Source organism: Pristiophorus japonicus, chromosome 3, assembly GCF_044704955.1.
Source record: "Pristiophorus japonicus isolate sPriJap1 chromosome 3, sPriJap1.hap1, whole genome shotgun sequence".
Lineage (NCBI taxonomy): Eukaryota > Metazoa > Chordata > Chondrichthyes > Pristiophoridae > Pristiophorus > Pristiophorus japonicus.
The window spans coordinates 98,781,259-98,793,065 of NC_091979.1; the positions used below are offsets into that span (position 1 = coordinate 98,781,259).

Sequence of the window (11,807 nt, forward strand, 5' to 3'; positions counted from 1 at the left end):
AGGGGTTGCTGTTTCTTTTTGAACTCAAGTAGGTGTTTGTAGTTTGCATTTAGGGAGTGACAATACGATCAGAGGCATCTGAATTGTTCCATGCCAGAGCTCCATGTAACTACAACCTCGAAGCACCTGGAACCTGCACACACAATGCTGTGCACAAGGATCATTAAGACTTGTACAAAAGCAAAATACTGCGGATGCTGGAATCTGAAATAAAAACAGAAAATGCTGGAAAACTCAGCAAGTCAAGCAGCATCTGTGGAAACAGAGTTAACTTTTCAGGTCTGTGACCCTTTGTCAGAACTGGAAAAGTAAGAGATGTAACAGGTTCTTAAGGAAGTGTAGGGGCAGGAAAAGGGGGAGGGGAGGAAAGAATAAAAGATGTGTCTCCGTCGCTTCTGTTCTGACGATGCCACTTTCCACACTAGTGCCTTTGATATGTATTCCTTTTTTCTCAACCAAGGTTTCCCCTCCACCGTGGTTAACATGACCCTTGGCCGTGAATGTTCTATTTCCCGCACTTCTGCTCTCACCCCTTCCCCTCCCTCCCAGAACCATGATAAGGTTCCCCTTGTCCTCACCTTTCACCCCACCAGCCTCCACGTTCAACGGATCATCCTCCACCATTTCCACCACCTCCAGCATCATGTCACCACCTAGCACATCTTCCCCTCCCCTCCCTTCTCAGCATTCCGAAGGGACCACTCCCTCCGCGACACCATGGTCCACTCCTCAATCACCCCCAGCAGCCCCTCCCTTTCCCATGGCACCTTTCTGTGCAAGCGCTGGAGATGCACCACCTGCCCTTTTACCTCCTCCCTTCCCACTCCTTCCAGGTGAAACAGAGATTTACTTGTACTTCTTTCAATTTAGTATACTGCATTCGCTGCTCACGATGTGGTCTCCTCTACATTGGGGAGACCAAGCGTAGATTGGGTGACCGTTTTGCAGAATATTTCTGTTCAGTCCATAAGCGTGACTCTGAGCTTCCGGTCGACTGCCACTTGAATTCTCCGCTCCACTCCCACTTTGATCTCTCCGTCCTCGGCCCCCTACACTGTTCCAATGATGCTCAACGTAAGCTCGAGGAACAGCACCTCATCTTTCGTTTCGGCACTTTACAGCCTTCTGGACTCAACATCAAGTTCAACAATTTCAGACCATAACCTCTGCCCATATTTCGTTCCCCTTTTTTTGGCACTCGCCCTTTTTTCCAACAGAAGTTCTGACGAAAGGTCATCGACCTGAAACGTGAACTCTGTTTCTTTCTCCACAGATGCTGCCTGACCTTCTAAGTATTAACAGCACTTTCTGTTTTATTTTAAATTTCCAGCATCCGCAGTACTTTACTTTTGTATTAGAAGAGGTATAGAAACATAGAAAATAGGTGCAGGAGAAGGCCATTCGGCCCTTCGAGCCTGCACCACCATTCAATATGATCATGGCTGATCATGCATTTCAGTATGCTGGACAAGTGTGAGAAACTTGCTGGACAGGTGTGCTTGCATTTAAACATTCTTTTAAGACCCACCTTTATGCCGCTACTTGTGTACAACACCAGACTTCTGTAACTAGAACTGCCCGAAGACACCTGCCTGCAGAGACTATGATTCTTAGTGAATTATGCACATTCTCGCACTCAGATATGTACACCATTTCCAGGAGAAGGACAGCTCTGCCAGTGTCTTTGAAAGTTACAACACTGTTGAACAGGCTGATTCTAGGCAAGTGCAGGCAATCTTTGTCAGATCTCGCAGCCTTTAGTGCACACTGGCAACCTGCAAGTCACCAACACTTCTAGTTTGCCAAGACCAGTGATTGAATTAATTTTCCATTTGAAGGCAGCCAACAGCAGGGAAGAGCCCTCTACTTATAGTGTGTGGCTGGATTCCCGAGTGCTTCTCTTCTTAGACAGTCTCCCGGAGTCGAGGATGATTTGCTTCCACACTAATATGAGTTCCAAGATGACTGATGAGACCTGATATGTCCTTACTATACAGTATAGATGCACACAAGGCCCATACTTGAGAGAAGGTCACTCTGTGACCAGTTACCTTTAATAACAAGACCTCAAGTGATGAAGGTGGGTGGAGCTTCCCCTTTTATATCTGAAAGTCCAGGTTGGGAGTGTCTCCCACAAGTTCGCCCCTTGTGGTCAATGTTCTCAAGATGTACATCTTAGGTCAGTTTACACATTGGTTACAATGATAGTTGAATACATGACATCACCTTCCCCCCAAAGTCTTATTGGGATCACAGGTTAAGTCTTTCTGGTGGTTTATGCTCCCTTGTAGAGCGCCTGAGTTGTGGCTCCGGTTGTTGGGCGCTGGCCTGAGTGTCTGCTGTTTGCAACACCTCAGGCCTGTCTGGACTGCCCACAGTGACGGGGCTCTCCTCCACTTGGTTCCGGTGTTCGGTCACCTGTGGTGGAGTAAACTCTACGTCGTGTTCTCCCTCTGCTTCTTCTATGGGGTTGCTGAACCTCCTTTTAGTTTGATCCACGTGTTTGCGGCAGATTTGTCCATTGGTAAGTTTAACTACCAAAACCCTATTCCCCTCTTTGGCAATCACAGTGCCTGCAAGCCATTTGGGCCCTGCAGCGTAATTAAGGACAAAAACAGGGTCATTGACATCAATACATCGCGCCCTCGCATTCCTGTCATGGTAGTCACATTGTGACTGACGCCTGCTCTCAACAATTTCTTTCATAGTAGGGTGTATAAGGGATAACCTGGTTTTGAGCATCCTTTTGAGCAGCTCTGCGGATGGAACTCCTGTGAATGAGTGTGGGTGGGATCTATTGGCCAACAGGAGGTGTGATAAGCGGCTTTGTTGAGAACCCCCTTGGATTCTGAGCATCCCCTGTTTGATTATCTGCACTGCTCGTTCCGCCTGGCCGTTTGAGGCCGGCTTGAACGGTGCCGTTCTGACATGGTTGATTCCATTGCCTGCAATGAAGTCCTGGAATTCAGTGCTTGTGAAGCACGGGCCATTGTCGCTGACCAAGACATCTGGTAGACCATGGGCGGCGAACATTGCCCGTAGACTTTCTACCGTGGCAGAGGATGTGCTTGAATTTAAAATGGCACACTCAATCCATTTGGAGTAGGCGTCTACTACAACCAAAAACATTTTTCCCATGAAAGGACCTGCGTAGTCCACATGGATGTGTGACCATGGCTTGGCGAGCCAGGACCAGCTGCTAAGGGGGGCTTCCCTGGGTGCGTTGCCCAGCTGAGCACACGTGTTGCACCTGCGAAGACAAAGTTCCAGGTCTGCATCTATCCCTGGCCACCAAACGTGTGACCTGGCAATTGCCTTCATCGTGACAATGCCCGGGTGCCCATTGTGAAGTTCTCTGATAAACACCTCTCTGCCCATCTGGGGCATGACTACTCGGTTTCCCCACAGTAGGCAATCGGCCTGAATCAAGAGTTAATCCTTGCGCCTAGAAAATGGTTTAAATTCCTCAGGGCATGCCCCGTACGTGGCTGCCCAGTCCCCATTCAGGACACATTTCTTAACTAAAGACAGTAGCGGGTCTTTATTTGTCCAGACTTTAATCTGACAGGCTGTCACAGGTGAGCCTTCACTTTCGAAAGCTTCAACAGCCTCAGCATCATGCTCAGTTGCCCCCTCAGTGGTGGCTAGTGGGAGCCTGCTGAGTGCATCGGTGCAGTTTTTAGTGCCCGGTCTGTGCCGAATTGTGTAGTCATAGGCGGCTAACGTGAGTGCCCACCTCTGTATGTGGGCCGATGCATTCGCATTTATGGCCTTGTTGTCGGCCAAAAGGGACGTTAGTGGTTTGTGATCTGTCTCCAGCTGAAATTTCCTGCCAAACAGGTACTGGTGCATTTATTTTTACTGCATATACACATCCTAGCGCTTCATTTTCTACCATCCCATAGCCCCTTTCTGCCTGGAGGCATAAGCTACCAGCTATAACTGACCATTGGCATTCACATGCTGCAACACACACCCGACTCCATAGAACGACGCATCACATGTTAAAACAAGTTTCTTACACGGGTCATATAACGTTAACAGTTTGTTGGAGCATAACAAATTGCGTGCTCTATCAAAAGCCCTTTCTTGGCTGTCCCCCCAGACCCAATCATGACCTTTGCGTAGGAGCACATGTAGCGGCTCTAGCAGCATGCTCAATTTGGGAAGAAAGTTACCAAAATAGTTCAGGAGCCCCAGGAACAAACGCAGCTCCATCGTGTTACGGGGTCTGGGTGCTCTCTGGATCGCTTCCATTTTGGATGCAGTAGGTCTGATCCCATCTGCTGCTACCCTCGACCCCAGGAATTCTACCTCTGGAGCTAAGAAGATGCACTTCGCCTTTTTCAGTCGCAGCCCTACCCGGTCCAGTCTGCATAGCACCTCCTCCAGGTTGTGGAGGTGTTCTTCAGTATCGCGACCTGTGATGAGGATGTCGTCTTGAAAAACCACCGTCCTTGGAATCGACTTGAGGAGGCTTTCCATATTTTGCTGAAAGATCGCGGCGGCCGAACGAATCCCGAACGGACATCTGTTATACTCAAACAACCCCTTGTGTGTCATGATGGTGGTCAGCTTCTTTGACTCACTCGCCAGCTTCTGGGTCATGTAATCTGAGGTCAGGTCCAATTTTGAAAAAATTTGTCACTGGATAGCGTTGCAAAGAGGTCCTCCGCTCTCGGTAGCGGGTACTGGTCTTGGAGTGATACCCGATTGATGGTGGCCTTATAATCGCCACATATCCTGACTGACCCATCCACCTTGAGCACCGGCACAATTGGGCTCGCCCAGTCACTGAATTTGACTGGCAAGATGATGCCTTCCCTCAGCAGGCGGTCCAATTCGCATTCTATCTTTTCCCGCATCACGTACGGCACCGCTCTGGCCTTGTGGTATACTGGCCTGGCATCCGGGTTTATGTGAATCACTACCTTGGCCCCCATGAGAGTGCCGATGCTGGGTTGAAATAATGAGTCAAATTTGTCCAGGACCTGTGAGTATGATACTCGCTCCACAGAAGAAACTGCATTGACGTCACCCCATTTCCAGTTCATGACAGCAAGCCAACTCCTCCCCAGCAGTGCGGGACCATCCCCCGGGACAATCCAGAGTGGCAACCTGTTCTCCGAATCTTTGTGGGTCACGACTACCATGGCGCTGCCTAGTACCAGAATGATCTCTTTTGTATATGTCCGTAGCTGTGCATCAATCGGCAATAATTTTGGCCTCCTGGCTTTGGACACCCACAACCTTTCGAACTGTATGATACTCATCAGGGACTGGCTGGCCCCCGTGTCTAGCTCCATTAATACTGGGATGCCATTGAGGAGCAATTTTATCATTATCGTTGGTGTCCTGGTATCTGAACTCGCTGAACTTCAGCCTCCAGCGATTTCCCCCAGTATTCATTTGGCCTCGTAGGGCTTACATCGGGCCCGTCCTCCTCGTACATCAACCTGGCTGCAGGCTTCCTGCACATATGCGCCAAGTGACCGCTGACGTTGCAGTTTCTGCAGGTATATTGCTGATACCTGCAAGCTCTGGCTGGGTGTTTGCCTCCACACCTCCAGCATGAGCTGGAGGCCTCGTTATTGGAAACAAAAGGTCCATTACCATTCGATCGTCTCTGACTGTCTTTGTAACTGTCCTTAAGCGCACCATTAGCAGGTGTTGATGGCTCCAATACTGGCCGCATTGTCCATTGCGATGGCATGAATCATAGAAACATAGAAACATAGAAAATAGGTGCAGGAGTAGGCCATTCGGCCCTTCTAGCCTGCACCGCCATTCAATGAGTTCATGGCTGAACATTCAACTTCAGTACCCCATTCCTGCTTTCTCGCCATACCCCTTGATCCCCCTAGCAGTAAGGACCTCATCTAACTCCTTTTTGAATATATTTAGTGAATTGGCCTCAACAACTTTCTGTGGTAGAGAATTCCACAGGTTCACCACTCTCTGGGTGAAGAAGTTCCTCCGCATCTCGGTCCTAAATGGCTTACCCCTTATCCTTAGACTGTGACCCCTGGTTCTGGACTTCCCCAACATTGGGAACATTCTTCCTGCATCTAACCTGTCTAACCCCGTCAGAATTTTATATGTTTCTATGAGGTCCCCTCTCATTCTTCTGAACTCCAGTGAATACAAGCCCAGTTGATCCAGTCTTTCTTGATAGGTCAGTCCCGCCATCCCGGGAATCAGTCTGGTGAACCTTCGCTGCACTCCCTCAATAGCAAGAATGTCCTTCCTCAGGTTAGGAGACCAAAACTGTACACAATACTCCAGGTGTGGCCTCACCAATGCCCTGTACAACTGTAGCAACACCTCCCTGCCCCTGTACTCAAATCCCCTTGCTATGAAGGCCAACATGCCATTTGCTTTCTTAACCGCCTGCTGCACCTGCATGCCAACCTTCAATGACTGATGTACCATGACACCCAGGTCTCTTTGCACCTCCCCTTTTCCTAATCTGTCACCATTCAGATAATAGTCTGTCTCTCTGTTTTTACCACCAAAGTGGATAACCTCACATTTATCCACATTATACTTCATCTGCCATGCATTTGCCCACTCACCTAACCTATCCAAGTCGCTCTGCAGCCTCACAGCATCCTCCTCGCAGCTCACACTGCCACCCAACTTAGTGTCATCTGCTAGGGGGGAATGTTACAGTCTAGTCCAGTCTGGATCTCCAAGATTATTATAGCCTGCTGTGTCTCACACAACATGGCCCTGCAAAAGAGCCACGTCACAGGCAGCAGACAACAATCGTTCAGAAACCCTCAATTACATGTTTCACGTTCAGATGCAGAGCAGCAGTTCTCAATCTTATGCTTTGCTCTGGGATTGGACACTGCCGCATGATGCAGGCAGGAACTCATGGTCTTGTGATCATTTTTACTGGATCAATTTTTTTCATCTGCAGCTCGTGGCAGAGATTGAAACAATGGTGTCAGGTAGAATTTGGATCTGAGACCATCAAATTCTGACACGTGCACTAGATCCCGAAGAGGCTGATTGTCATTTGGAAATGCTGATGATCAGCATGTGTGACCCATCTCTTCAACTGATATTGCCCCGCCATCCTTCTTTTTCTCTTTCCCTCTCTGCTCATTGTCTACTTTTTATGCACTGCCATATAAAATGTTTTGCTATGTTCTCTGAGCATGGATTGCAAGTTGTACTCCACTGATTTGGCAATGCAGGTCAGCATTCTATTTCAGTTCCTGCAAAGGGCTACAACCAACATTTGTTTACATGTATTCACTTTACAGATGTGAATCTCCAGAGTTTAAATTTTTTTTTAAATCAACAGTCTATTTGCTTTAATTGCTGCTTCGTAGTGATTGGACATATTGAGTGTCAAGTCTACTAAAACTCCGAGGTCTCTCAACTTCATCCTCAGCTATTTTAAGGATGTGCTTATTTGTACTGCAAAAATGGCCACCATGCTCCACCCTTTGTCTATGATTGGTCCCCTTGGAGGATAAGCCACATCCTGAAGTTTCACAGGAATGTGTAATTGGAACCGTCCATCCCCAGGTCTCACTGACTTTGCAAATTGTTACTCGATCCACTTTGACTTCCTGCAATGACAGAGGACAGAGTTCCCCAGAAGACAGCAATGGCCAGCCAAAGTGCCTTACCCCAGTCCAAGTGCATATCTCCCCCAGCCAAAGTCCTGTACCCCATGAAAGTGCACTCTCCCCAGCCAAAATGCCTTACACCAGTGCAAGTGCATCCTTCCCTCCCCCGCCCCCACCCGACCCCACCATAGATGGGGCAGGCATTGTTAAAAGGTTTATTGGGTATGACGTGACTAGTGATAGTGTCGTGACTTCTGGATATCATCCACTCCAACAATGTCCCTTGTAGGGCATTGGAAGAACGTGATCCGTCTTCCCTAAGTTCCCTCTCTTCCCTCCGGTCCCCCCTGCCCCTCCCACCCATTCTCTCTCTCTCCCCTAGCCTCTCTCCCAGTTTCTCTCTCTCCCCCAGCCTCTCTCTCTCCCCCAGCCTCTCTCTTTCTCCTCTAGTCTCTCTCCTTCTCCCCCCAGCCTCTCTCTCTCTTCCCCAGCCTCTCTCTCTTCCTCTCTCTATCCCAGTCTCTCGCACTCTCCCCCAGCCTCTCTCTCCCCCAGTCTCTCTCACTCTCCCCCAAGCCTCTCTCTCCCCCAGTCTCTCTCACTCTCCCCCCAGTCTATCTCACTCTCCCCCCAGCCTCTCTCTCCCTCAGTCTCTCTCAGTCTCCCCCAAGCCTCTCTCTCCCCCAGTCTCTCTCACTCTCCCCCCAGCCTCTCTCTCCCCCAGTCTCTCTCACTCTCCCCCCAATCTCTCTCTCTCTTCCACCACCCTATCAGCCCCCCCGGCCGCCACTCTTGGCCCCGGCTGCCGCTCTCGGGGTCGGGGTCGGAGCGGGGGAGAGAGTTGGGGCCTGAGCAGATGAAGAGAGTCGGGGGGGAGAGAATCAGGGGTGGCGGTGGGGGGTGGGTGCGGGGGGGGGGGGCTGCTAGTGTCGGGGCTGGGACCTGAGCGGGCGAAGAGAGTCGGGGCCTCAGCAGCGTCTCGGGCCTTAGGTCCTATTTCTCGGCACCACGTGGAGGGAATTATTTGGGACCGTGACGGGGGGTGGGGGGGGGCGGAGCTTGCGTCTGTCAAAAAAAATGCAGTACAAATTGTTATGCTGCCATTTTAATGCTGTTCATGTAATATGTCATTTATCTGTTACTGACTTTTTTCATCAGTCTCTGAATGTGCGCAGACGCAAGCGTCGTTCACGTACTGTAGCTCGACAATAGAGGTATGGATGGTCTTGGATCTGGCTTGGAGACGACGAAGGTTGAACAGGTTCCCACTGGTTCTGTAGTTTAGTTCCACTCCAGCGGGGAGCTTGTTGAGTGTCAGGTGGAACATTGCAGCGAGGAAGATTGAGAAGAGGGTTGGCACGATGACGCAGCCCTACTTAACCCCGGTCCGGACATGGATTGGGTCTGTGGAGGATCCATTGGTCAGGATCATGGCTTGCATGTCGTCGTGGAGCAGGCGGAGGATGGCGACAAACATTTGGGGACAGTCAAAATGGAGGAGGACCCTCGCGGTTAATAGTGCCGAAGGTCTTTGTAAGGTCGGAGAAGACCACGTACAAGGGTTGGTGCTGTTCACTGCATTTCTCTTGCAGTTGTCGCGCCGTTAAGATCATATCCGTTGTGCCCCGGAGTGGATGGAATCCACACTGTGACTCCTCAGACACCAGGTGAAGTCATAGTCAACATCTTCACCGAGGCATACGAAAGCATGGGCCTTACACTAAACATCCGTAAGGCAAAGGTCCTCCACCAACCTGATCCCGCCGCACAGCACTGCCCCCCAGTCATCAAGATCCACGGCGCGGCCCTGGAAAACGTGGACCATTTTCCATACCTCGGGAGCCTATTATCAGCAAGGTCAGATATCGACGATGAGGTTCAGCCCGCCTCCAGTGCACCAGCGCAGCCTTCGGCCTCCTGAGGAGGAGAGTTTTCGAAAATCAGGCCCTCAAATCTGGCACGAAGCTTATGTTCTACAGTGATACCTGCCCTCCTGTATGGCTCAGAGACGTGGACCGTATACAGTAGACACCTCAAATCGCTGGAGAAATATCACCAGCGATGTCTCCGCAAGATCCTGCAAATTCCCTGGGAGGACAGACGCACCAACGCTAGTGTCCTCGATCAGGCCAACGTCCCCAGCATCGAAGCACTGACCACAGTCGACCAGCTCCTTTGGGCGGGCCACATTGTTCACATGCCTGACACAAGACTTGCAAAGCAAGTGCTCTACTCGGAACTCCTACACGGCAAGCGAGCCCCAGGTGGGCAGAGGAAATGTTTCACCGACACCCTCAAAGCCTCCTTGATAAAATGCAACATCCCCACTGACACCTGGGAGTCTCTGGCCAAAGACCGCTCTAAGTGGAGGAAGAGCTGAGCATCTCAAGTCTCGCAGCAGCGCAAGGAACATGCAGCAAATCAGACTCCCTACCCACCCTTTCCTTCAACGACTGTCTGTCCCACCTGTGACAGAGACTGTAATTCCCGTATTGGACTGTTCAGTCACTTGAGAACTCACTTTTAGAGTGGAAGCAAGTCTTCCTCGATTTCGAGGGACTGCCTATGATGATGATGACTTTTTTCATGTGGCAGTGGCAATACTTCCACTGCCTCTGATTTGTCAGACTGTTTGTCCCTCATCCAGTATTGGATGAGCAGAAATTTCCTCCAACTAAATACTGAGAAGATCAAAGCAGTTGTCTTGGGTCCCCGGCACAAACTCCTTTCCCTAGCCACCGACTCCATCCCTCTCCCTGGTTACTGTTTGAAGCTGAACTAGACTGTTCGCAACCTTATCATCCTATTTGGCTCAGATGAGCTTCCGATCCCATATCCACTCCATCACCAAGACAGCCCACTTCCAGCTCCCCAGCTCATCTGCTGCTGAAACCCTCGTCCATGCCGTTGTTACTTTCTAGACTCGACTATTCCAACGCAATCCTGGCCAGCCTCCCGCTTTCTACCTCAGTAAACTTGAGCTCATCCAAATCTCTGCTGCCTGTATTCGAACGAGCACCAAGTCCCGTTCAATTATCTGTCACCTCCAACATTTCTTTAGTTTAGCTGCTGGTTTCCTCCATTCAGCACCATGAGGACCAAGTGTTGTTTGGGCTGGTGGATGAGCTGACAACAAGACAGGTTTACTTTTCTGCTTGAGCTGTTGTGCTAGACAATATTGTTGACTAGCATCAGCCTTGTTGCAAAGAATCTTTCAGTATACTCAGCGTGGACGAAGTAGCAAAATAACAATAGATGATCCACTGGCTGAATAAGAAAAGTCGCCCTGAGCTGCGTGTGGCGGCGGATTGGTGCAAATAAATCAGGTGCAGAGAGTGAGTGCAACACGAAATGTATCGAGTGTGCGGGGCTGGAGCTTTAGGGCGGCTGCGCGCGTTCACTGATATGCATCGGTGGTTCAGTGGTAGAATTCTCGCCTGCCACGCGGGAGGCCCGGGTTCGATTCCCGGCCGATGCAACATTTTTCTTTTCCACATTAATCTGATTTTTAAAATAAATCTTACATACTCTGTTTCTGAGAACATTTTTTTAAAATAAAAGTAGTAGATGCATTTGCGTTGCTCCAGCTGGGACCGAGTCGGAGGACCAAATTAAAGAGTGAGTATCGCCGATGCGAGTGTGAAGGATTGGCGCTTCGCTGGGAACCGTCACCCGATTCACGCACTGATTTCCAGCTCATTGATGAATGCTGCAGCAAATGTCTGGCAAGTGAACGTACATTGCACCCCAACACTCGGGTCAAATCGATTTCAACCATCATTTAATGCCAGCGTACGGGCTTGGGGATGTAGCTCAGTGGTAGAGCGCGCGCTTCGCATGTGTGAGGTCCCGGGTTCAATCCCCGGCATCTCCAGAAAGCTAGATTTTATTTATCTTGTACATGGAGCATTTTTCACTGGAATATTCAGACATCATAGTATAGTTTTAAGAAATTAATGTTCTCACAGTGAATGTAATTAAAAAACCAGGAAACAATTATTTTTGAGTTTGACTGCTTGAGAACCAAACCAAATCGGCAAGAAATGCAATATGCAGCGCAAACTCTCACCACAGAAGGAAGGACACTTACCTCAGGATACATAAACTTCAATATAGGGGCCTCGATGGCAATGCTACAGTTTAACCAGGTAAATGGTACAGTTTACCAACTGGGATTTCTGATAATTTTGACTTCATGGAAAGGATTTTGGAATCGCGTTA

At 49.6% G+C, this 11,807-nt stretch overlaps 2 non-coding genes across 2 annotated transcripts; both read left to right on the forward strand.

Moving 5' to 3' along the window:
• Positions 1-10,993: 10,993 nt before the first annotated feature.
• On the forward strand, positions 10,994-11,064 carry trnag-gcc (transfer RNA glycine (anticodon GCC)). Its single transcript has one exon. It is a non-coding gene; the product is annotated as a tRNA-Gly (tRNA).
• A 324-nt stretch (positions 11,065-11,388) lies between these two features.
• trnaa-cgc (transfer RNA alanine (anticodon CGC)) lies at positions 11,389-11,460 on the forward strand. Its single transcript has one exon. It is a non-coding gene; the product is annotated as a tRNA-Ala (tRNA).
• Positions 11,461-11,807: the final 347 nt, after the last annotated feature.